The 23,246-nt window shown below is 42.9% G+C and overlaps 1 protein-coding gene across 11 annotated transcripts in view; it reads left to right on the forward strand.

Moving 5' to 3' along the window:
* Positions 1-23,246, forward strand: part of TNS1 (tensin 1) — a 322,456-nt gene that overhangs the window by 155,928 nt on the left and 143,282 nt on the right. The window contains exon 1 of one of the 11 annotated variants that reach the window (XM_075181096.1): positions 10,300-10,842. The exons of the other annotated variants lie outside the window; for them this stretch is intronic. The gene's annotated coding sequence lies outside the window, so the exon portion shown is untranslated. Of the gene's footprint in view, positions 1-10,299; positions 10,843-23,246 lie in introns of those variants that run through there. 11 annotated transcript variants of the gene reach the window in all.

Consider the following 23,246-nt stretch of genomic DNA (forward strand, 5'->3'; position numbering starts at 1 on the left):
GTTGCTATGTACTGGTTGGTTGCTGTATGCTGGTTGGTTGCTGTATGCTGGTTGGTTGCTGTATGCTGGTTAGTCGCTGTATGCTGGTTGGTTGCTGTATGCTGGTTAGTCGCTGTATGCTGGTTGGTTGCTATGTACTGATTAGTTGCTGTATGCTGGTTAGTCACTGTATGCTGGTAGGTTGCTATATGCTGGTTAGTCGCTGTATGCTGGTTGGTTGCTATATGCTGGTTAGTCGCTGTATGCTGGTTGGTTGCTGTATGCTGGTTGGTTGCTGTATACTGGTTAGTCGCTATATGCTGGTTAGTCGCTATATGCTGATTAGTCGCTGTATGCTGGTTGGTTGCTGTATGCTGGTTGATTGCTACATGCTGGTTGGTTGCTGTATGCTGGTTGGTTGCTATATGCTGGTTAGTCGCTGTATGCTGGTTGGTTGTTATATACTGCTAAGTCGCTATATGCTGGTTGGTTGCTGTATGCTGGTTAGTCGCTGTATGCTGGTTGGTTGCTATATGCTGGTTAGTCGCTGTATGCTGGTTGGTTGCTGTATGCTGGTTGGTTGCTGTATACTGGTTAGTCGCTATATGCTGGTTAGTCGCTATATGCTGATTAGTCGCTGTATGCTGGTTGGTTGCTGTATGCTGGTTGATTGCTACATGCTGGTTGGTTGCTGTATGCTGGTTGGTTGCTATATGCTGGTTAGTCGCTGTATGCTGGTTGGTTGTTATATACTGCTAAGTCGCTATATGCTGGTTGGTTGCTGTATACTGTTTAGTCGCTGTATGCTGGTTAGTCGCTATATGCTGGTTAGTCGCTATATGCTGATTAGTCGCTGTATGCTGGTTGGTTGCTGTATGCTGGTTGATTGCTACATGCTGGTTGGTTGCTGTATGCTGGTTGGTTGCTGTATACTGGTTGGTTGCTATATGCTGGTTGGTTGCTGTATACTGGTTGGTTGCTATATGCTGGTTGGTTGCTGTATACTGGTTGGTTGCTATATGCTGGTTGGTTGCTATATGCTGGTTGGTTGCTGTATGCTGGTTGATTGCTATATGCTGGTTGGTTGCTGTATACTGGTTGGTTGCTATATGCTGGTTGATCGCTATATGCTGGTTGGTTGTTATATACTGCTAAGTCGCTATATGCTGGTTGGTCGCTACATGATGTTTAGTTGCTATAAACAATTGCTTATTTGCACTTAGTAATTAACTCCCTTTTATAGCTCACAGCCCCCCCTCGCTGATCTCTTGATAATGGGTGGGCAGTTTTAGCATTTCCACCCATAAGCATAACTGAACACTTCTCGAGATGCTTCCTCCTCTGAATCTGCGCTATATTCGCTATTGGCAGTATAAGCACCTGCCCTGTAGCAGGTATATCTTTGTGTCTCTGCAGGCCAGCATCAGCCATATTTGAGTAAACAGGCGTTAACTGTATGCATCCTGCGTTTTACATGCCCCTCCCTCCCCTGTTCTGCCCCTTCAGGCACAGGTGGGCGTAAGTGCCAGAATCCCGCTAGTTGGCACATGCGCATTCTCTTGTGCCAACTTTCTGGCCACGCGCAGAGTGATTACCCACAAGATCCGCTGCACAAACTGTGCCTCTCTGCTTCAAGCCAATGGATTCATTGCCAAACATTTAGAACATAATGGAATACTTAGTTTTATAGAAAAACAAATAAGTCTGAAGAATTCTGTAGAGGACATTTGGACATTATTAGTCTGTTCTTACAGAGATTTCTCCTAGAGATGTTCAGCTTACATTCATTGGCTGTGAGGACCTTTGAATGACCGTCTCTCTGGTACTTGCAGCTGTCGGAAGGGAAGTGGGGTACTTAGCGGCGATGATTTGTGTTTTCTGTGTTATATGGCTGCTAAAAATCTGAACTCTGAAATGATCAAACTTTTGGTAGACACTTGTCCAGTGGCAAATCATGTACGACCATAAGACCCGTCCTACGCTACTTCCTAACTTAATCCATCTGCTCCGAGTTTGACAGATCGGAGGCGTTGAGTGTTTGACCCAGGAGGGGGTGATAACAGCTGTTTCTTCAGCATGTGCCATTTAATTTGGCTTCTTTAATGGTCACCTCAGGGTGTTAACATCGTACTTCATACACTGATTTTGTAATTGTGATACTGAGAAGAGAGGCCATGGCCCCAACTGGGAACTGTGCTGTCATCATGATGGTAATGAGGGTAATAAAAGGAGGTGCAGATTTATTGCACTTTCTCTGCTGGGAAATCCTTTCTAGTCTGTAGATAGTCCTCACTCTTGGTCTGGCAAGGTCCTCGCTCTGTCCCTAACACGACCCCCAGTCCTACCTGTAACAGTATCCTCACCATATACTGTCTTTATACCCCTAGCATTGTTATTATAACTCATCATTTATATAGCACCAACATATTATGCAGTGCTGTACAGAGAGTGTTTATTGACAGCAGTCTATGCCCAGGAGCTTACACTCACTCATGGGTCAGTTTAGTTAGAAGCCAGCTAACTTAGCAGTATGTTGGGGGTGTTTTGGGTGGGGGCAGGTTGAACCATGGGAGAAAAACAGAAATTCCAGGAAAACCTCACATGGGGAGACAGCAATGTTAATCACTGTGCCTCCTGCCTTGGTACATACCCGCTAACGTTTTAATAATGCATTTTTTACTATGTTTTTTTGCACATAACACTAACTCTAATGCACGTGATTCTTAATGCACGTAAAGCGAATGTGAAACTACAAATCATTGTTCCAAATGCATTTTTACTTGCGTTGCGTTTCCTGGAATGCTACTTGGGTATATGACAATATCCTTACTATCCTTCTTGCCACTACTACAGTGTGATTGCCTCTAGCAGGTTCCCCATTTGGCTTTTAGCAAATTCCTCAGTTTGTCCCTCATTGACCAGAGTACAGTCCCTAACAAGTGTATTAGTGTTTTTCTGTCTGACCTATTACACAGTGGTAGAAAGAAACTGATATGTGCTGGTTAAAGTTATATGCCAAACCAAACAGAGCAGGGACTGTCCGCTTCTGTTAACCAGGTTAAAAATCACCTTCACCAAGGCTGGATTTGGAAGATAAAGTTTCAAGAGATTGGCAAGTGAATGGTTTGGCTCAGCCGGTTTGCACAGCTATATAAACATCCCCCCTTTACTGCTGTATCACAACCCTCAATTATAATTGCAGTGTAACAAGACGACTTTGCATCTCTGTGACCACATACAGCTACAAAGTGCCCAGTTCTCTGCAAGTTCTCTGCACTTTGCCTAAAGCCTTGAGTCATAAACCACTTACACTTTAGGAGGGGCGGCTGGTACTGACCCCCTGGTGAGATAACTGACTTAAGGCGTGTGGATGATACTTTAATTATCCCAATCACCTCCCTGAGACCTCCTGAGAATGAGCTGGTTTTACAATCAGTATAAGATACAGGCAGATCAATGCATCAGAGTTTAGGCAACTTTGGGGCCTTGAATCAAATTGTCAAACGAAATGCGGCTTGTTTGTTCATAACAAGTGGACTGGTGGTATAACATAGTTTAAATAGCTGTTTTGGAAGAAAAATGGCATTAAATAAATATTTCAAATTAAAAAATAAATGTATATTATTTTAAAAGAAATGCACGCTTGAAACATCTGTTAATTTAATTTGTAGATTTGAAGCAGAAATAAACGATTTAGGGGTAGATTTAGTCAATATTATAAAAAGGAAAAGTGGAAGTGTTGCCCATAGCAACCAATTATCTTCCAGCTGTCCTTTATCTAGTGCATTATACAAAATGATATAATCTGGTTGCTATGGGCAACATCTCCACTTTTTCAAGCCCGCAGCTTAGTAAATATACCCCATACAGTGTGTGTCTCATGCATACAGTGGAAGTAGTGGGCTGAGGCGATGAATGTAGACTGTGAATTCACTAGGAGCTAGTGACATCACCGAGGCATGAGGCATAACGTACCTCGTATCTCAGTGTTCTCACGGTTGAGCCCTCACAATAGCTGCTTCTACCTTGCAGATTTCTGTTGATACAAACAGAGCTGCAAACAAACAAGAAACATTTTGTGTCCGGGATTTGTAGTTGCTACAATGTAACACGAGTTATTTGGGTCCCGGAGATTGCAGCCTATTTATAAACAGTAAAATAAAGGACACAAGTTATGTTTTGTACATATTTAAAGAACACTTGTCTGGCTTTACTAATTGATCCTTTTTTATCAAAGCCTCTTCCAAATATACAAATACATTTTATTTTTTTTCCCATGTTCCCCTTTGAAAATTATTTGGGCAGAAAAAATCTTCATCAGGCTCCTTGTCCGCAAGGAAGGTGACAAAGGATTCCCACTGATGTACTGGTCAGGGTAGTACACGGCTGGACTAATGGCTACTGAGACTAATTAGAGATGTCCATCAGTTGTTAACCAGAGGCATTACTGTATAGACAACTATATGAGCTGAGAGTCTTATAGTAGGGGGAGGTCATTAGTTTTAGCAGGTTCAAGTAGGGAACTGTTTCACATAAGTGAAAACTCACCTCTGACTCAATGGTTTTATGGCTCTCAGTAACTATGTACATAAATGTTTTATTGCTTCCTCCACCAGCTTGTGTTCATGTATTGTGGCACGTGTGTGTTGTTGTGGCACAGTGATTGTGTTGTATGTGTGTATTATATTGTTCCCAGTGATAGAGATAGACTGGGGGCTGTGCTGGCAGAAATATCTTGTATCTCATGGTAGATAGTAGTATGACCAAGAAGATCCCTCCATCATTAGAGATTGGGCGATACAGGAGGGGTCACACAGCAAATAGGGGTCTTGAATTGTTAAGGAACTGGGCGTATGCAGGTAGTCAATGTATAGTAAGGACGTGCTAAGCTGGAGCGCACACAGCAGCATCTGATTCAGGATTTGGGCATCACAAAGGTAATTGTTTTTCAGTCGTATCATTTGCACCGGCTACAGGTCGGGTGTAAGTGCTGATTATTAGTGATGACGGCTGTGTATACAGCTAGAACATGTGTATACAGCTAGAACAGGTGTTTCCAGTCAGGAGCAACTGTAACAATGTATTTTATGATCAGTAGATAATAATAACATCCTGATATATGTATTTTAAAAACGAAAAAGAAACTTTTTTCTTTTAAAAGTTTTGTCATTAATGAGTATATTACTAACAGGTGACATTAATTTAATACTTATTTTTTCTGTGCGTTCTTTTGTGACTTTATATTCCACAAATGTACTGGACGTATCCTGCAGTGTCTGTTAGAGCAGAGTGGACCTAGACCCTCACTGAATACGGACGCGCTGATGCGTATGTACGTTCGTTTTGCATTTCATTGATGAATTAGCTCAGGATTTGCATATGCCATGAAGACTTTCAGAAACGGTATTGACAGGTATATATTTAAAGTGTACCCCATTGTACAGGGACGGAACAAGGGTTATCAGACCTGCAGGTCTGCCTGAAAAATCTGCCACCAAACAGGAAGTCGAAAAGTGCAGGCGTATCCCCCATCTGACTGTTATGGGGGGGGGGCACTTACTAATATGATGGGATCCTTGAAAAAAGTGAACCCCCTTTAATATTTGTATGAATCTATGAAGCATTCTCACTGATATATATGAAGGATCTGAACACATATTTAATTTTGCATCCTTCATTCTGTTGGTTCCAGAATGATTGCACAGAGGTTTCTCAGATCCACTTGACCCCAGAGCCCTACAAGTGAAAGCTGCTTGTGATTGTCATTCTCAGGTTCCCAAACAGGTTATTTATGTGGACTGTGCGGGATGACGAGGATCAGGATTAGAAAGAGGAGTTTTCATCTGCCCTGTAGCAGTGTAAATATCAACAAATCTGTCATCCCCTGACGAGTGGGCAAATGACACGATGTCTAGCCCCAGCCCAGCGCTTTGTTATTGGAAATGGGAGGAATTTCACCTGGGGGGTGGAATGCCACTAAGATTATTCTTGTTCCTCTCCCAGGGGTCGGAATTTGTCCATAAAAACGCACAGGTGCTCTGCTGGGGGTGTGTGACTCCTGCATTGTGTTGTGTCTGTGTGTGACTCTGCATTGTGCGGTGTCTGTGTGTGCTGCCAGCATTGTGCGGTGTCTGTGTGTGACTCCTGCATTGTGCGGTGTCTGTGTGTGCTGCCAGCATTGTGTGGTGTCTGTGTGTGCTGCCAGCATTGTGTGGTGTCTGTGTGTGCTGCCAGCATTGTGCAGTGTCTGTGTGTGACTCCTGCATTGTGCGGTGTCTGTGTGTGACTCCTGCATTGTGCGGTGTCTGTGTGTGACTCTGCATTGTGCGGTGCCTGTGTGTGACTCCTGCATTGTGCGGTGTCTGTGTGTGACTCCTGCATTGTGCGGTGTCTGTGTGTGACTCCTGCATTGTGCGGTGTCTGTGTGTGCTGCCAGCATTGTGTGGTGTCTGTGTGTGCTGCCAGCATTGTGTGGTGTCTGTGTGTGCTGCCAGCATTGTGCAGTGTCTGTGTGTGACTCCTGCATTGTGCGGTGTCTGTGTGTGACTCCTGCATTGTGCGGTGTCTGTGTGTGACTCTGCATTGTGCGGTGCCTGTGTGTGACTCCTGCATTGTGCGGTGTCTGTGTGTGACTCCTGCATTGTGCGGTGTCTGTGTGTGACTCCTGCATTGTGCGGTGTCTGTGTGTGACTCCTGCATTGTGCGGTGTCTGTGTGTGACTCCTGCATTGTGCGGTGTCTGTGTGTGCTGCCAGCATTGTGCGGTGTCTGTGTGTGCTGCCAGCATTGTGCGGTGTCTGTGTGTGCTGCCAGCATTGTGCGGTGTCTGTGTGTGACTCCTGCATTGTGCGGTGTCTGTGTGTGACTCCTGCATTGTGCGGTGTCTGTGTGTGACTCCTGCATCGTGCGGTGTCTGTGTGTGACTCCTGCATTGTGCGGTGTGTGACTCCTGCATCGTGCGGTGTCTGTGTGTGACTCCTGCATTGTGCGGTGTCTGTGTGTGACTCCTGCATTGTGCGGTGTCTGTGTGTGACTCCTGCATTGTGCGGTGTCTGTGTGTGACTCCTGCATTGTGCGGTGTCTGTGTGTGACTCCTGCATTGTGCGGTGTCTGTGTGTGACTCCTGCATTGTGCGGTGTCTGTGTGTGACTCCTGCATTGTGCGGTGTCTGTGTGTGACTCTGCATCGTGCGGTGTCTGTGTGTGACTCTGCATTGTGCGGTGTCTGTGTGTGACTCTGCATTGTGCGGTGTCTGTGTGTGCTGCCAGCATTGCAGTTACTTATACTGCTCAACCGGTCCATGCTCAGGGTCAGATCATGGCGCTCGGTGTCACCCAGAACGATGTGGTTAGCAAACTGTTCTATTGTAAGTAATCTTAAAAGATGCAGAAGAAAAGCATCATCATAATCATTTATTTATACAGTGCCAGAAAATTCTGTAGCGCTTTACAAATGCATTGAAAGGTGAATTTAAGGAGAAGTAGTACTTTATCCTTACATATGTAATATGTACATTTAGCTTAGACAACAGTGTAGTTGTCCAAACATAAAAAAAACAGATACTGAGAATTACACAGAGCAATAGAAGTGTCACTTTGCAGTTGTATATGCATATTATTATTATTATTATTATTTATTTATAAGGCGCCACAAGGTTTCCGTAGCGCCGAACACAGTACAAACAATGGACAGTACAGGGAATAACAGTACAGAACAATAAACAACTAGTACCAAAACTTCAGAGGCTCCAGGCAAAGCAGATGTAATGGAGTAGGAGCAGAAGAGAAGGTAGAGAGGCAGGAGGGAGAAGGGCCCTGCTCATAAGAGCTTACATCCTGAAGGGAGGGGAAACAGACAGCCGGCACAAAGGGAGTCAGAGGGGGGGGAGCAAGCGTGCACCCCAACAGAGGAGGAGCAAGGGGATGGAAGCGAGCATGGAGAGAGGGTTAGGTGGAAGGCTGGTAGGCTTTAAGGAAGAGATGGGTTTTGAGTGCCCGTTTGAAGGAGCACAAGTTAGGGGACAAACGGATGGAGCGTGGGAGGTCATTCCAGTGGAGGGGTGCAGCTCGGGAGAAGTCTTGAATTCTAGAGTGGGATGAGGTGATCAGAGTGGACGAGAGGCGACGGTCATTGGCCGAATGCAGGGACCGGGCGGGAGTGTGGATGGAGAGAAGGTTGGAGATATAGGGGGCAGTAGAGTGGGAGAGGGCCTTGTAGGTGAGGGTAAGAAGTTTGTAAAGCATACGGTAGGGGAAGGGGAGCCAGTGAAGGGCAAGGCAGAGAGGTGAGGCAGAAGAGGAGCGGCGAGAAAGGAAGATGAGCCTCGCAGCTGCATTGAGTATAGAACGGAGGGAGGCAAGGCGAGAGCGGGGGAGGCCGGTGAGGAGAAGGTTGCAGTAGTCCAGCCTGGAGATGATAAGAGCATGGATAATGGTTTTGGTTGCTTCATGAGAAAGGAAGGGCCAGATGCGGGCGATATGACATAAGAACAGAGACTGTGAGAATTGCACAGAACATGGGAAGTGGAACTGTGCAATTGTACATACATATGTCATAAGAACAGAGACTGAGAATTACACAGAACATGGGAAGTGGAACTGTGCAGTTGTATATACATATGGCATAAGAACAGAGGCTGAGAATTACACAGAACATGGGAAGTGGCACTGTGCAGTTGTACATACATATGGCATAAGAACAGAGACTGAGAAATACACAGAACATGGGAAGTGGCACTGTGCAGGTGTCAATCTATATTGGATAAGAAGAGAGACTGACAATTACACAGAACTTACCATACCCTACATACATACCAGTATAGAACCAGAGTCTGATAACTAGTAAACACATACAGAACAAGAGGAGTGGTACTGTGCAGTAATATATAAATGCCAGGACAGGAACAGATACTGAGAATTACACCTAGCATACAGAATTGTTGAGCCAGAGGTTGCTTCAGATTGATTCCTGATCATTACCTGGTATGGCACAAGCTAAAGAAATGTGCTTCTGGGCAGAATAATTGGCACTGATCTGTGGAAAACAAATTCCAAGCATTGAGGGCAGCGGGAATAAGACATTCTTGGCCGAGGACCATCTCTCCAGGTGAAATACCTCCACTCCTCTCTGTCCTGATGACTGGAGCCAAACACATGACAGTCCGAGCTGGGAACTATGTCCTGCTGCACCCAAGCTGGTTCCTCTCTCAACCACAGTGATTCATACGTTACATTTATGATATTCCTCTACCACCCTCTTAATCTCCCTAGATTACTCTATTACCACCCTCCACAGGGGCAAACGCAGGATTTGTAGAGGGGGGTTTCCACACCACGCCGCCAGTGGGCGTGACCAGCATGCATGGGGGTGTGGCTATAATATTAGACCGTGCTTGACTGCTCTCCAGCTCTTCCTATCCCCATAATATACATGGGCAATGCTGCGTGTTCTACTGTTAGGTGCACATAGCTCTCCCTTTTCAACTAGAGCCGTGTGAAGTGGGGGCAGGGTCCAGCCACCTCAATTATACAGTGCCCCAGGCTTGGAGGGGGGTTTCCAGGCACTAGAAAACCCCCCTCGTTTTGCCTATGCTCCACACAGCTAACACAAGACAACAACCCTCTGACCAACACTGCTACACACACAGCCCACTCAATACTTTTACCTTTGCATTCTAGTTGGTCCATTGTGCAATATGATGTAGCACGTACCCTTGTGTTTCTAACTCCCATTGTCCCATAGATTGTAAGCTTGCGAGCAGGGCCCTCTTACCTCTCTGTCTGTATGTATTACCCAGTATTGTCTTATTAATGTTTGTTCCCAATTGTAAAGCGCTACGGAATTTGCTGACACTATATAAATAAATGTTGATGATGATAGTACATGACCCCCGTTGTCACCCATCATTCAATCAGTCCATAAAATAGTCTGTCTGCGCAAACAAACGTTTTGTTTTTATCTTTTAATTTTTTACATTTTTTGTAAAATTTGCTTGAATAGATAGAAGATAAACTTTCTGCATGGAACAGTTTCACGGTGACCGTCCTGGGAAGGCTGTTGGGATGGGGACCCAGCTCCCAGCTCCTGGCAGAGGCAGGGTTAATACACAGGAAGCCAGCTGCATGTACAGTTTTATTTTATAACATGGAAGAAAGCTGGAGAAGAAATTGGTGACACCCCTCCCTCTCCCTCCACCTCTCCCAGCTGTGCTCCCTCCCACCTGGCCAGTCTCCTTCTCTCCCTCTCCCAGCGCTGCCGCTGGACTCTTCACTATGTGTGTTTAATGCCCCCACTCCCCCCTCCTGGATTCCATGCCCTTTAAGGCTGCACAAATCAGTCAAGCAGCCAGAAGTTGTTGTTGGGTGTGTATGTGTTTTGCTTGGAGCATGCAGCTCATTGAAGAAAAAAAAATAAAAACCCAGGACTGAGGCAAATGGATAGGGAGGAATAAGCACCCCCCCCCCCCCCCTCTCCAGTGCCTTTCAGCTTTTCCATACACTGTTTGCCTGATTCCCCACGCTGCTCACTAAGGACTACAGCTCACAGGCTCTCGCTGCACACAATCCTGCTCCCACATTCTCTCCCTTCTTTCCCGGAAACTTTTCCCCCCTCTTTTTGGCTGCTTCTTATTTGCAACAGTTTTTTTATACTTTTTTTTTTTTTTTTTTGGTCATCAGTTGTTGTTTTTTTGTTTTTTGTGTTCTGTATTTTGGCATTTCTGTGCCCTGTTCACCCCTCTGTCAAGGTGACATGGGAGAAGGAAGGAGGGTTTGTTCAAGATAAGCTTTGGATTTTTCAACAAGGAGCTGGTGGGAACTGGACAGGGGGCATCTGACTCTCCGGGATCCTGCAGCAGCTGTGTAAGGTAAGAGGGGTATCTGTGTGCTTGTTGCTGATGAGAGAGGACTGGCATCTAGGGCACAGTCATGCTTCTCCTGGCATATAACTGGCAGACATTTTATGTGAGGTTTGTGTTTATATGCACGTCGTTAGCTGAAGGTGCCCTGACCTGGGCGACTTGGATGTTCCATCCTCTTTAATCATTTATACTGGTGAATAAACATGACTCATATGTCAACCAACTTGAATTTTATTCTCCAATTAAATCTGTACAGTTGAAGTCTGCAGTTGATGGTGATGATGATGTATTCTGCATTAATGATCTTCAGTGTGATGGAATTATAGGTAGTATTGTATTTTGACACCTATGAATCTGGCAAGTTGGGTTATTGATTTTTTTTGCCTATGAACCTGGAGTGCACGGTGACTGCTGTCAGCTGGAGATATTGAGCTTTCTAGTTGTTTCTCTTTGTATCACTGAAAAATCAATGTCTCCTATAGTCCAAGACAATGGTAGGCAACTAGTGGCTGGCTAGCTGTTGCGGTAATGCAAGTTCAATGGACAGGACATGCTGGAAATTGTAGTTCCACGAGAACTGGACCGCACATGTTACCTAGGTCTAGGCTACAGTTTGGCGTGACGCTATCATGTTACCCTACTGTCATTCTGGGTCAGGATTTGACACTGTACAGATAACGGTCTTCTGGTAATTTGCCTATTTCATGAGATGTTACCATGAATGTAATCCAAACATTTATTCCCACATACGCACAAACATTCCTCCAAATCCACCATTTATACAATTCCTGGCATATTATTCCTATTTTAGGCTGAGAGGACAATTGCTGCTGCTCTGAGGGTGACACTGTCGTCACAACAGAAACATTACATTCCAAATTCAGAAATCGCCTATGGTGGTTAGACATTGGTATAAAGATGTGTAGATGATGATGATGATAAGGGGCTGCGTTCTCTCTCCTGTATCACTGGATTTGTTCATAGGGTCATAGAAGTGTCTTTGATCTAACCATTCCGTTGAGATGCTGTGGATGGAATTATATTGTTGTCAGAATTGGTAACATTGTCACTTAGTATAAATATGAAACATGTCTTGGTCTAATATGAAGTAGGCTGTCATTATACTGTGTATTGTAACCAGACGACCTGTCCGCAACTACTTGTTAAAATAAAAGTTAGGCTCCACCTTTTTTTTTGTCTACCAATCGGATTCCCTGTGATATTTTAGGGCTGAATCCGGGATGTTTGCAGGTAGCCAGGTGACTATATGTCACCTGCCAAAATCTAATCACCACTTCCATGGTCAGTTAAAGGTCCACTTGTTGCATGTGATGCCCTTCGGAGGTATACAGGAAGATAAACGTTGCAACTTACCCCGAGCGCTGGAAATAATCATAATACATCTGTATTGTATTTTTAATACAAATTAGGAACAGATACTAAACCGCTTAGATAGCTATAGATTTGTTGCCGTGCAGTTGCTCAGTTATAAATTAAAAAATGGGGAGATTAGTCCTAGGAAGTTAAATCCCTGAAAGTTGGGACTCTGAGAATTCAGGGACAGATCACACCTGTTCTACTGACTGGTTTATTGGCTGGGTCTCTAGAACATGCTGGGTCCAAATTTCATTGGGGTTCACACTTAGCATCAGGAAAAAATCAATTATTTCTGGTTACATAGTAGACTAAAGATATCTATCATTGTGACCTCGTAATTGAAGTGGATGTATAGTTATTGAACTGTTACTATAGTATCATTGCAGGGAATATATTCTGCGCAGTAATTAAATCACAGTAATAATAAGTCATTGTATATTTGTTCCATCCGGTCCACAGTGTGTTTAGGATATGTTAGATGCAGTTTTATTCATGTTCAATACTGTATTGTGTTCTATGTAATACAGACTGTGATTTACAATTGATGTATAACGTAGTAATTACGCATACTTGCCAACTGGGAGACTCCCTGAAATGGGGGTGATCTCTCTCACTCCCTGAAGAGTCTGGCATTCTCCCTGATGCTGAGCCAGTACAAGACGTGGTTGGCTTCGCCATCTGTGGCATGATGACACAGTTCAGAAATGGTGTCCTATGTCCATGTATTGATGCCTATGGAGGTGGCCATTTTCATGGATATTAAGATTTACTCAAAGACTGACAGGTAAGACAACATGACTTCAGTAATGGAGACAGACATGTAAAAGATACTTCAGTCTGTAGAGATTCATTAGCTACTTTTCTTTAACGCATAGTTGCCTACTCTCCTGGAATGTCCTGGAGACTCCTGCATTTCTGGGAGACCTTCCGGGAGAGCAGGGCAACCTCTGCAATAGATACGTGGCGGGGCGGGGCTTAATGACGTAAATATCACATCATCTTAGCCCCGCCCCCTGTTGTAATTGGCCAAAATTGTGACAATCGTTTAGGGCAGTCATGGCTAACCTGTGACACTCCAGGTGTTGTGAAACTACAAGCCCCAGCATGCTTTGCCATTAGATAACTAGCTGATAGCTGGCAGAGCATGCTGGGACTTGTAGTTTCACAACACCTGGAGTGTCACAGGTTAGCCATCACTGGTTTAGAGGATGGGGCCAAAAAGTTGCGATTCATCAAGCCCCGCCCCCGCACACCCACCTCCCCCGAGATCTCCCTGAAGCCAACGAGGAAAAGTTGGCAAGTATGTAATTACGTAGATACATTCCTGATTCATCTTTGGGCGTACATCCATTTGTGCGCTGTATTATGCGTGAAAAAGCTGTGCGCATGTGGCAGAATGGAGGGACGCAATTCATGTCTGAACGCAAATGACTTATGACCGCCTATGACTTAGAGGGTGGAGAGGTGTGGGAGGGCAATGTACAGTGAGGGCGCACGGAGGGCGTTCCGATATAGATGTGACTGGTTCATGTCCTGGGCTCCTCGTATGTGCGCTTGTTCTGTATCATTTGCAGCAGCTACAGGGCAGGTGTAAGTGCTGACTGATGGTGAAAACTGTCACGGCGTCTTTGTAATAAAAACTACACATATGCGAGCCGCTAGATAGCACAGGACATGTGTGTGTATAAAATGCATTGTATGTACATACGCATTAAGGACCACCTGATTTATGTATTTACTGTTAAAAAAAATGGATTTTTTTGCATGCGTTCTGATGGGACTTTATGTTGTACACACGTATGTGCGTGTCCTGCTCTGTGTTCTCTCTGTCTACATACAGCAAGTAGCGTATAACCAGAGCGGACTTATACCCAGAAATCCGCTTGTACTTGGATACGGGGCTCTGTGTGCACAAGTTACTGGCATGTTTTTTAAACGCAAGTCGAAGATAAATCAGGCCACAATGTCATTATAACTAACATATAAACATAGTAATAATATGTAGCATTTACTAATTATAAGGATATTCGTAGTCACCAGGGAGTTCTGTGACCGGATATTTATAGCTATAATTCATAATATTTGCAGTAAAAGGTTGTTATTTCTTGTAATACACAAGTTTTCCTAATTGATGACTTAAGAATTTACCAGTTATTACTGAACTTAGTATATATATTAACATCAGTTGTCATAGATTTTATGTTATTAAAATGATCACTTATTAAAAAAAAAGATGAATAAACATACATATGACTTGTTCTCCATTCAAATAGTTAACTAATAACACTGTAAGATTATAGAAAATGCAGTAAGTGTTGTATATCTACATGATGTGTGTTATGTGGGTACAGTATGTGATGTTGTACACAGAGGTTGTGTGTCTACATGCCTGCTGTGTATTATGTGGGTACAGTGTGTGATGTTGTACACAGAGGTTGTGTGTCTACATGTCTGGTGTGTGTTATGTGGGTACAGTATGTGATGTTGTACACAGAGGTTGTGTGTCTACATGCCTGATGTGTGATATGTGGGTACAATATGTGATGTTGTACACAGAGGTTGTGTGTCTACATGCCTGATGTGTGATATATGGGTACAGTATGTGATGTTGTACACAGAGGTTGTGTGTCTACATGCCTGGTGTGTGATATGTGGGTACAGTATGTGATGTTGTACACAGAGGTTGTGTGTCTACATGTCTGGTGTGTGATATGTGGGTACAGTATGTGATGTTGTACACAGAGGTTGTGTGTCTACATGCCTGGTGTGTGATATGTGGGTACAGTATGTGATGTTGTACACAGAGGTTGTGTGTCTACATGCCTGGTGTGTGATATGTGGGTACAGTATGTGATGTTGTACACAGAGGTTGTGTGTCTACATGCCTGATGTGTGATATGTGGGTACAGTATGTGATGTTGTACACAGAGGTTGTGTGTCTACATGCCTGCTGTGTATTATGTGGGTACAATATGTGATGTTGTACACAGAGGTTGTGTGTCTACATGTCTGATGTGTGATATGTGGGTACAGTATGTGATGTTGTACACAGAGGTTGTGTGTCTACATGCCTGATGTGTGTTATGTGGGTACAATATGTGATGTTGTACACAGAGGTTGTGTGTCTACATGCCTGGTGCCTGGTGGGGGTACAGTATGTGTCGCTGTGACATCTTAGGGCGTTCGGCGCTCCGTGTACAGCGAGAAGCAATCGCTAGAAGTTTATCAGTTTATCTGACCCTTCGTCCCAACATGTTTTTCTACGTCAGCAGAAAACATTTCTGAACATCTGGGAATTGTGCTGGTACCCTGGTCCTATAGAGAGGGGAGCGGACAGGGGCTGCCAGCTCCTTGGAACGTCACTGATAATCACTACAGGAAGTCACTGTTATTGTTACACAGACTGGAGTCTTGGGGAAATCATTTAGAACATGTTACTGCTTTGAAATTGGCCAAAATTAAAGGACCTGATAAATGTCCGTGCTCTACAAATGGCTCTTATGCATTTTCTTTTACATGGAGACAGATTTTGACTACAGATAGTCTGTCACTTTTTTATTGCTAAAAACCTCAGATCCTCTTTGATCCTTAGTTTTTTTTTTCAGATTTAGGATGGCCCTAGGCCTCCCCCAAGCATTTTAAATACCATATTAGCCTCTACTACCTCAGTTTGAAGGCTGTTCCACCTATCCACTACTCCTTCTTCAATGTTCTTGTACCTCCCAGATTTAGTGCATGTCCTCTTGTTCTAATACTTCTCTTAGTAATGCAGAATGCTTCAGTCCTGTACCTTAGTAAAACCCTTGATATCATAATCAACAACATTTATTTATATAGCTCCAGCAAATTCCGTAGCACTTTACAATTGGGAACAAACAGCAGTAAAACAATACTGGGTAATACATAGAGACAAAGAGTTGAGAGGACCCTGCTCTATTTAATAGCCCCTATCATACCCACCGTCCCTTCTCCGCATACATGTGCAACGTCTGTTTGTCCTGGGAGTCCAAGCACAGCAGGCTAATCCCTGCTTTATAAATGTTATTAAAATGATTGCCCGCTTATTCAGTAATCCTCAGCCCGCTCGGTAACTTGTAGCTCCTCCAATTCCCTTCTGCATAAATAGAGGCCTTTGTGAGAACTCTTTCAAAGTGTCAGTTGCCAAATATAGCTGTAATATTGATGTTGAATGCTTATAAAAACAAATTGTTCTCACTTTAATCTCCTGGAGGCAACTATGCCCACACTATCCCGTAGGGAAGTCATTCCCTTCGTCAGTGATGTATGGATTCCTTTTTTTAACCTGATAAAACCTTCAAATGCACATTACATGTCTCGCTGAACAGCACTTGTGTCAGCTCAGTGATTAAGTAAAGTAATGTTGATGTATGTACAGCTCAGGTTGTTACGATAGCCCCTATCAGGACCCCATGTCTATAGGATAATGTCCTTTGTGTCTGCCTCGGCATTCACATGTTGAGTGATAGTAGGAGCTGCAGAGGTATTTTAATTGTTGTTTGGCTCAGGTCTATAAGGTACTATAAGATAATGTATCGGTTTACATTACCTATTCCATACGTATCAGCATTTGCTACAACTACTTCCCTTGTTTTGCATTATTTAAGTGTTGTAATGTTTTTGAAACATGTTCTTCAGCAGTACAAACATTATCTGAATGATTTATCTGTAATTGCATTTGCTGCCAGCAGTGAGATTTATAATTTTGCCAATACTGCCGCAAAATAGACTTCAAATAGATTTAATTTCATAGTCTTTTTTTTAATACTTAATATAGTGTATATTTTACATAAGAAGAATGTCTTCAGTTTAATTGTAAAGTGTGTAATTGAACTGGTGGGTTCAATGTATATATGGTTAAAGAGCCTGTGCACCTTTAGATGACTTTAATTTATTTACTGTGCACTCCTGGGGGTAAATGTATCAAGCTGAGAGTTTTCCTGCGGGTTTGAAAAGTGGAGATGTTGCCTATAGCAACCAATCAGATTCTAGCTGTCATTTTGTAGAATGTACTAAATAAATGATAACTAGAATCTGATTGGTTTTTCAAACCCGCCGGAAAAAATCTCAGCTTGATACATTTACCCCCTGCAGTTAGTAAGTAATGGGCGGCACGTGGTGGCTCAGTGGTTAGCAGTGCTGTCTCACAGGTCATTGGTGTGATATCGACCAAAGCCTTATTTGTGAGCAGTTTGTATGTGCTCCCTGTGTTTGCGTGGGCTTCCTCCGAGTGCTCTGGTTTCCTCTCATGGCCCAAAAACATACTGTTAGGTTAACTGGCTGCTGACAGAAATTTACCTTATTGTATATGCGTGGTAGGGAGGTTAGAGTGTAAGCTCCATTGGTGCAGGGGCTAACTATGAAAGACTGACTGCATACTCTCTGTACAGCTCTGCGCAATGTGTTTGGCGCTATCTAAATAAATCATAATAGATACATTGTTTTTTTTTTTAGCAATTCATTTACATGAACAGAGAGAGTTGCTCTTTATTGTCCTTGGTTAATTATTCTGCGTTGAACTTAACCACATATGTTTTAGTGTATTTAAATAAATGCATTGGTTAGTATGCTATATCAGGAGCATTTAAAATAGAAACAAATTCTGTGAGTACTTTACATATATATATATATATATATATATATATATATATATATATATATATATAATTCTTAGCAGTAGAACAGTGAATTGCTTTTGCTGTCTGACTAGTGGCTCCTTTCTTGCCTTCTTTGACAGCAATGAACGGCTAGTGAAGGAAGAACTCCTCTGAATGAATTACCTATAGTTTTGGTCATACTTGCCAACTTTTCCTCGTTGGTTTCAGGGAAATCCCAGGGGAGGTTGGGGCGGGGCTTGACTAATTGCATCATTTTGGTACCGCCCCTAAACGATTGTCACAATTTTGGCCAATTACAGCACTTATCTATTGCGGGGGCAAGAACCAGGAGTTTGCCCTACTCTCTCGGTTGCCCAGGAAGTCTCCCAGAAATGCGGGAGTCTCCCGGACATTTCGGGAGAGTAGGCATTAAAGAAAAGCAGCTAATGAATCTCTAGAGACTGAAGTGTCTTTTACATTTCTGTCTCCATTACTGAAGTCATGTTGTCTTACCTGTCAGTCTTTGATTAAATCTTGGTCTCCATGAAAATGGCCACCACCATAGGCACCAATACATGGACATAGAACACAATTTCTGAGCTGTGTCATCATGCCACAGATGGTGAAGCCAACCACGTCTTGTATCGGGGAGAATGCCAGACTCTTCAGGGAGTGAGGGAGATCACCCCTATTTCAGGGAGTCTCCCTGACATTGAGGGAGAGTTGGCAAGTATGGTTTTGATCCCTAAATCAGTTAATGTTTCCTGGTCAATGATCTATTGCAGGTTAAGTCACCCGCCATGTGACTCACCCAGTGATGATAGCGTACAGCACTCTAGAGCGCACCAGGCTCACCTGTGATTGGGTGTAAGCCACTGGCAGTCTAATTAGCACTGTTGTAGAGCCTCCTGTTTCCTCCAGTTACAGAGCTTGGTTTCCCTGTAACAAAATACCAGTTCTGCTCTCATAGCGGCTGTATGGGATCAGCGTTTTTAGCTTAAGCCGCTTCTTAGGTGTTGTATGTTTAATATAAATTCCTGCAGCAGACTGTTTACATTAGCTAGGCCCGGCAGTTTACTCAGTGTGCTATAATGGGAGAAAAATTATTGCGAGACACGCTAAAAATGATATATCCCATATGCAGAATGTAAATGTTTTTTTACTCTGATGACACGTACAGATTCACATTATACAGCGCAAAGTGTTGTATCCGCGGTTCCTTCTAAACTGTGTTTATGACCCAACGTGACTGATACGAAGACGTTTTTATCACTCGTCTCCTTTCTCCTTCACCGCAGATCTCCGTGATCCTAAATCCCCATATATGAAAAATGATCATTGTGTCGTAATACAGAAATGAGCAAAGAATTGCTGCTGTTTGGTGATTATGTCAAGCATGCAGACATGATCACTTTGTGCTTTCTACTGCTGTCACTGCGAGGAGCCCTGGTACACAGTTTAATGTGCAGGAGAAAGTCACACAGACCATATCTCCTATTAGTGCGAGGAGCACTGGTACAGAGCAATGAAGAGACTATTGGGGTATATTTATTAAACTGCGGGTTTGAAAAAGTGGAGATATTGCCTATAGCAACCAATCAGATTCTAGTTATCATTTATTTAGTACATTCTACAAAATGACAGCTAGAATCTGATTGGTTGCTATAGGCAACATCTACACTTTTTCAAACCTGCAGTTTGGTAAATATACCCCTTGGTCACTGAGCTCCTCCCCCTCAAGGCACTGTGAAGAGCACTGCCTTACAATTCAATTATGAAAATGTCATACACATAGACCTATTACAGCTAGTGTGAGGAGCGCTGCTTGAGAGCAGTGAGGAGGAGAATATTATACACACACACACACCTGGTCACTGAGCATCTCATTCAATTTAATGAGGAAGAGAATGTCATACATACAGGTATAATCAGCAATTTTGTCCAGGTTTGGGGGAAGGGAAAAACATTGGAAAATTTCTGAAATGTAAATTATTATATTTTAGGCACGATGCTCCAAATAACACAAAAAAAAACATTTTCCAGAAAAACCCCAGGTCCTTGGATAATAGATATGTTACCTGTGTGTGTGTATGTATATGTATATGTATGTTTATATATATATATATATATATATATATATATATATATAATTTTGTTTTGTTTTTTTGGTCTGTGTCTTCACTTCCTGACAGCTTCTCCCCTTTCTGGGCAGAAGTAGGAGACAGACTTGGCCCACACACTAGTACTTTATTTCCGTTTTCAAAATAAATCCTTATTTGACATGTTAGGCAAACCAACCCATGGGATAGGCAGGTCCACATTATCCCCAGAAATGTGATAACGATCTAATTGGTGGTTCGTGATCTTAATGCGACAACAAAGGCTGCTCCAACTGTATTTGTACAACTACTTCAGTCTTGCTACCTATAAGGTTTAGGTAATCTGTAGCTGTCCAGGACACGCTGGGATTTGTAGTCCAGCTAGAGTTGGATCTGCTCTTATTTCCTACATCTGTTGTAAACAGTGAGAGGAAATTAATCATTAAACTGTCTTTGGGAGAGTTATTCATTTAGTAAACTTCTGTGGATGGGAACATTCCTCTTATCAGAACATCTCTGTCACTACATACCTCGTTTATTAGGGTGCTTCCTGCTGGGACAGGAGCCCTCGTTTACAGCCTTTCTCACAGTAATATAATATCCTTTTACATGCTTAATAATTGTATGAATTATTGTCAGTTAGCAAAAATCCTCATGTTGTGGCAGATATTAAACAATGCACTGTAGGTACAAATCGTATCGGTCTCTCTGCTTTGTATTATGCAAAAAGTGGGTTAATTTCAGCCTCCTCTATGTCCTTGTGGCCTTAGTCGTGGTGCTATATGACTGGATGACCTTAGCACGAAGCAGGGCAAATGTTGCACTCCCACCATCAGGGTGTGGTGGAAACTTTATAAACGATTTTAAACTTTACAAATATTGGCAATTAAAATAAGGATCTTTCTACAGTCCTCATACTTTTCTATGTTAATGAATATCTTGAGGAGAATGAACTGAGCAATTCTTTGTAAAGAAACGTTCAATTTAGTCACGTTGCGTAGGCAGCGTTACTTCATTTCTGTGCCCTGTGCACCATCTTTGCAAACCTGTAATTCTATTTCATAGTGGTAGTATGTAATCTACATGTACGCCGACCACTCACAAAAGGAGCAGCGATGTTATACGGAGCTAACGACTTTGTGACGTGTTGCTGACATGTCAATCCCCACACTGTGTCCTTGTAACCAGCCAGAAGCTAAAAATGACCGTGACCGTACTGTGCTCTGACATGGAGAATGGTTTTAGTCTCAATCGAACAATAATGACTCTTATTTCTTCTTAGAATCTGATATAGTCGTTTCTTTGTGTTGTAGGGGGGAACCACAAATCCCAGCATGTCCTGCCTATCACTGCTCTGAGGCAAACCATTGCTGCAGTCTCCTTTCTCTGGGTGGAGCTGTCTCTTACCCCCATTACCTCTGTTGCATTGTCCCCCTGTCCACGCATCACATTAACATGTGTTCCCTGACTAGAGTTTGTTTGCTGGGAAGAATGTTAACCTCAGACAGCGCAGCCTCTGCGTTGCCACAAAATGCTAGTAAATCATTGACCGCTGAACCTTTTACTGACACAACACTCAGCAGTTCACGGTTGCATAGAAACAGAGACACCTTTTAGTTGCCAAAATGTTAATCAGTGTGCGACAAAGTAACCATGCCCTATATTATACCATTGCCACATTGCACCCAGAAGACGGTGTTCTCACTGCAAGAGATGACATTTATTTATAATGTGTAGTTTTATAGAAAAACTTAAACCAGCTCCTTTTATCCCGCACTACACGGGTAGCCAGCCTGCACATTTCCATGGCACCTAAAACTTAGGGGAAGATTTACTAATACTTCTAAAAAGGAAAAGTAGATTTATCTCATAGCAACCAATCAGAATGTAGCTCTCATTTATCTACTACATTGTAGAAAATGAGAGCTAGACTCTGATTGGTTGCTATGGGCAACACCTCCACTTTTAGATGTTTTAGTAAATCTACTCCTTAGAGGTAATTCCTTCAGGTTTGTTTTCTTTACAAGTGACTATAAATGACTATCTGCCCAGTGCTAATTCTCTCGGCAGCAGATACAATTCATTGTACAAGTTGTTATAATGAATGGTGTGTAACATTAAGGTTCATTAAAGCTTAGTATTTAATAATCAGTAAACACAGTTGTATTCTGATGGCTTTTTGCAGGGTGTAGAGTTCTGTGTCTGTATATGGTAACTGGTAACACTGGGAGAAAGGATGATTTTGGTATGACAGCATCAGAGCCCTTTCCATAATAATTTCTGGCCCCCGTCACCCCTCCAGATTTACTGCCAGACATTCCCAGTTCTGACAACATGAGACTATTGTTTTGGAAGTAATATTGCAACAAATATGATGCAACAGTAATAAATATTTATATATATATATATATAATAACATTGATGCTTTTACAAGTTCACGTAGTGTAATGAGGCAGATGTGTTGGGCAACACAATACAGGGAATGTATTTAGAAAATGTCAATTCTGCTGTTGTAAAAGTCTAAATGCGATGAGTGAATGTCCTCTGATGCAACATGCCCATTAGACTAATTTATAATTTAGGATTCAGAGTGATAAGACTAAGGGGTAAATTTATCAAACTTTCTAAAGAGGAAAAGTGGAGATGTTGCCCATAGCAACTAATCATATTCTAGCTATCATGTATCAAGTACATTCTAGGACATAATAAGTAGAATCTGATTGGTTGCTATGGGCAACACCTCCACTTTTCCCTTGATAAATCTACCCCTAAATCTCGTCTTGTGACCCCCCTAGAAGAGTTGCATCCTCCTCCTTTTCCCTGTGTGAATTTATTATTATTATTAATATTTATTTATAAGGCGCCACAAGGCATCCGCAGCGCCGTACAGAGACAAACAAAATCACAGTACAATGGGAGACAGCACAGTACAGTAAACACAGCAACTCAGTATGCACAGCTAGAGAGGGCGGGGAAGGGGAGGGAGGATCCGCAAACGACGGGGCCCAAGAAGGAGGGCGCGGAAGACAGGGAGACCCCCAGGGGGGAGGAGGGAGTGAGAGTGGACGTGGGGTGGAGGACCCTCGAGGAGGAGGGCTAAGTAGCTGGAGAGCAGAGTTAGAAGTGGTGGAAACAGGAGGAGAGATGGCCCTGCTCAGAGGAGCGTACAATCTAAGGGAATATAACTTACATTGGTTCCATTATATTTTATTGTTTGTTTTCCTAAAGACATATACAGCAGAGCTGAAGAGCTAGATTTACTAAGCTACGAGTTTGAAAAAGTGGAGATGTTGCCTATAGCAACCAATCAGATTCTAGC

The sequence above is a fragment of the Mixophyes fleayi genome, chromosome 7 (genome assembly GCF_038048845.1).
Source record: "Mixophyes fleayi isolate aMixFle1 chromosome 7, aMixFle1.hap1, whole genome shotgun sequence".
In the NCBI taxonomy this organism is placed as follows: domain Eukaryota; kingdom Metazoa; phylum Chordata; class Amphibia; order Anura; family Limnodynastidae; genus Mixophyes; species Mixophyes fleayi.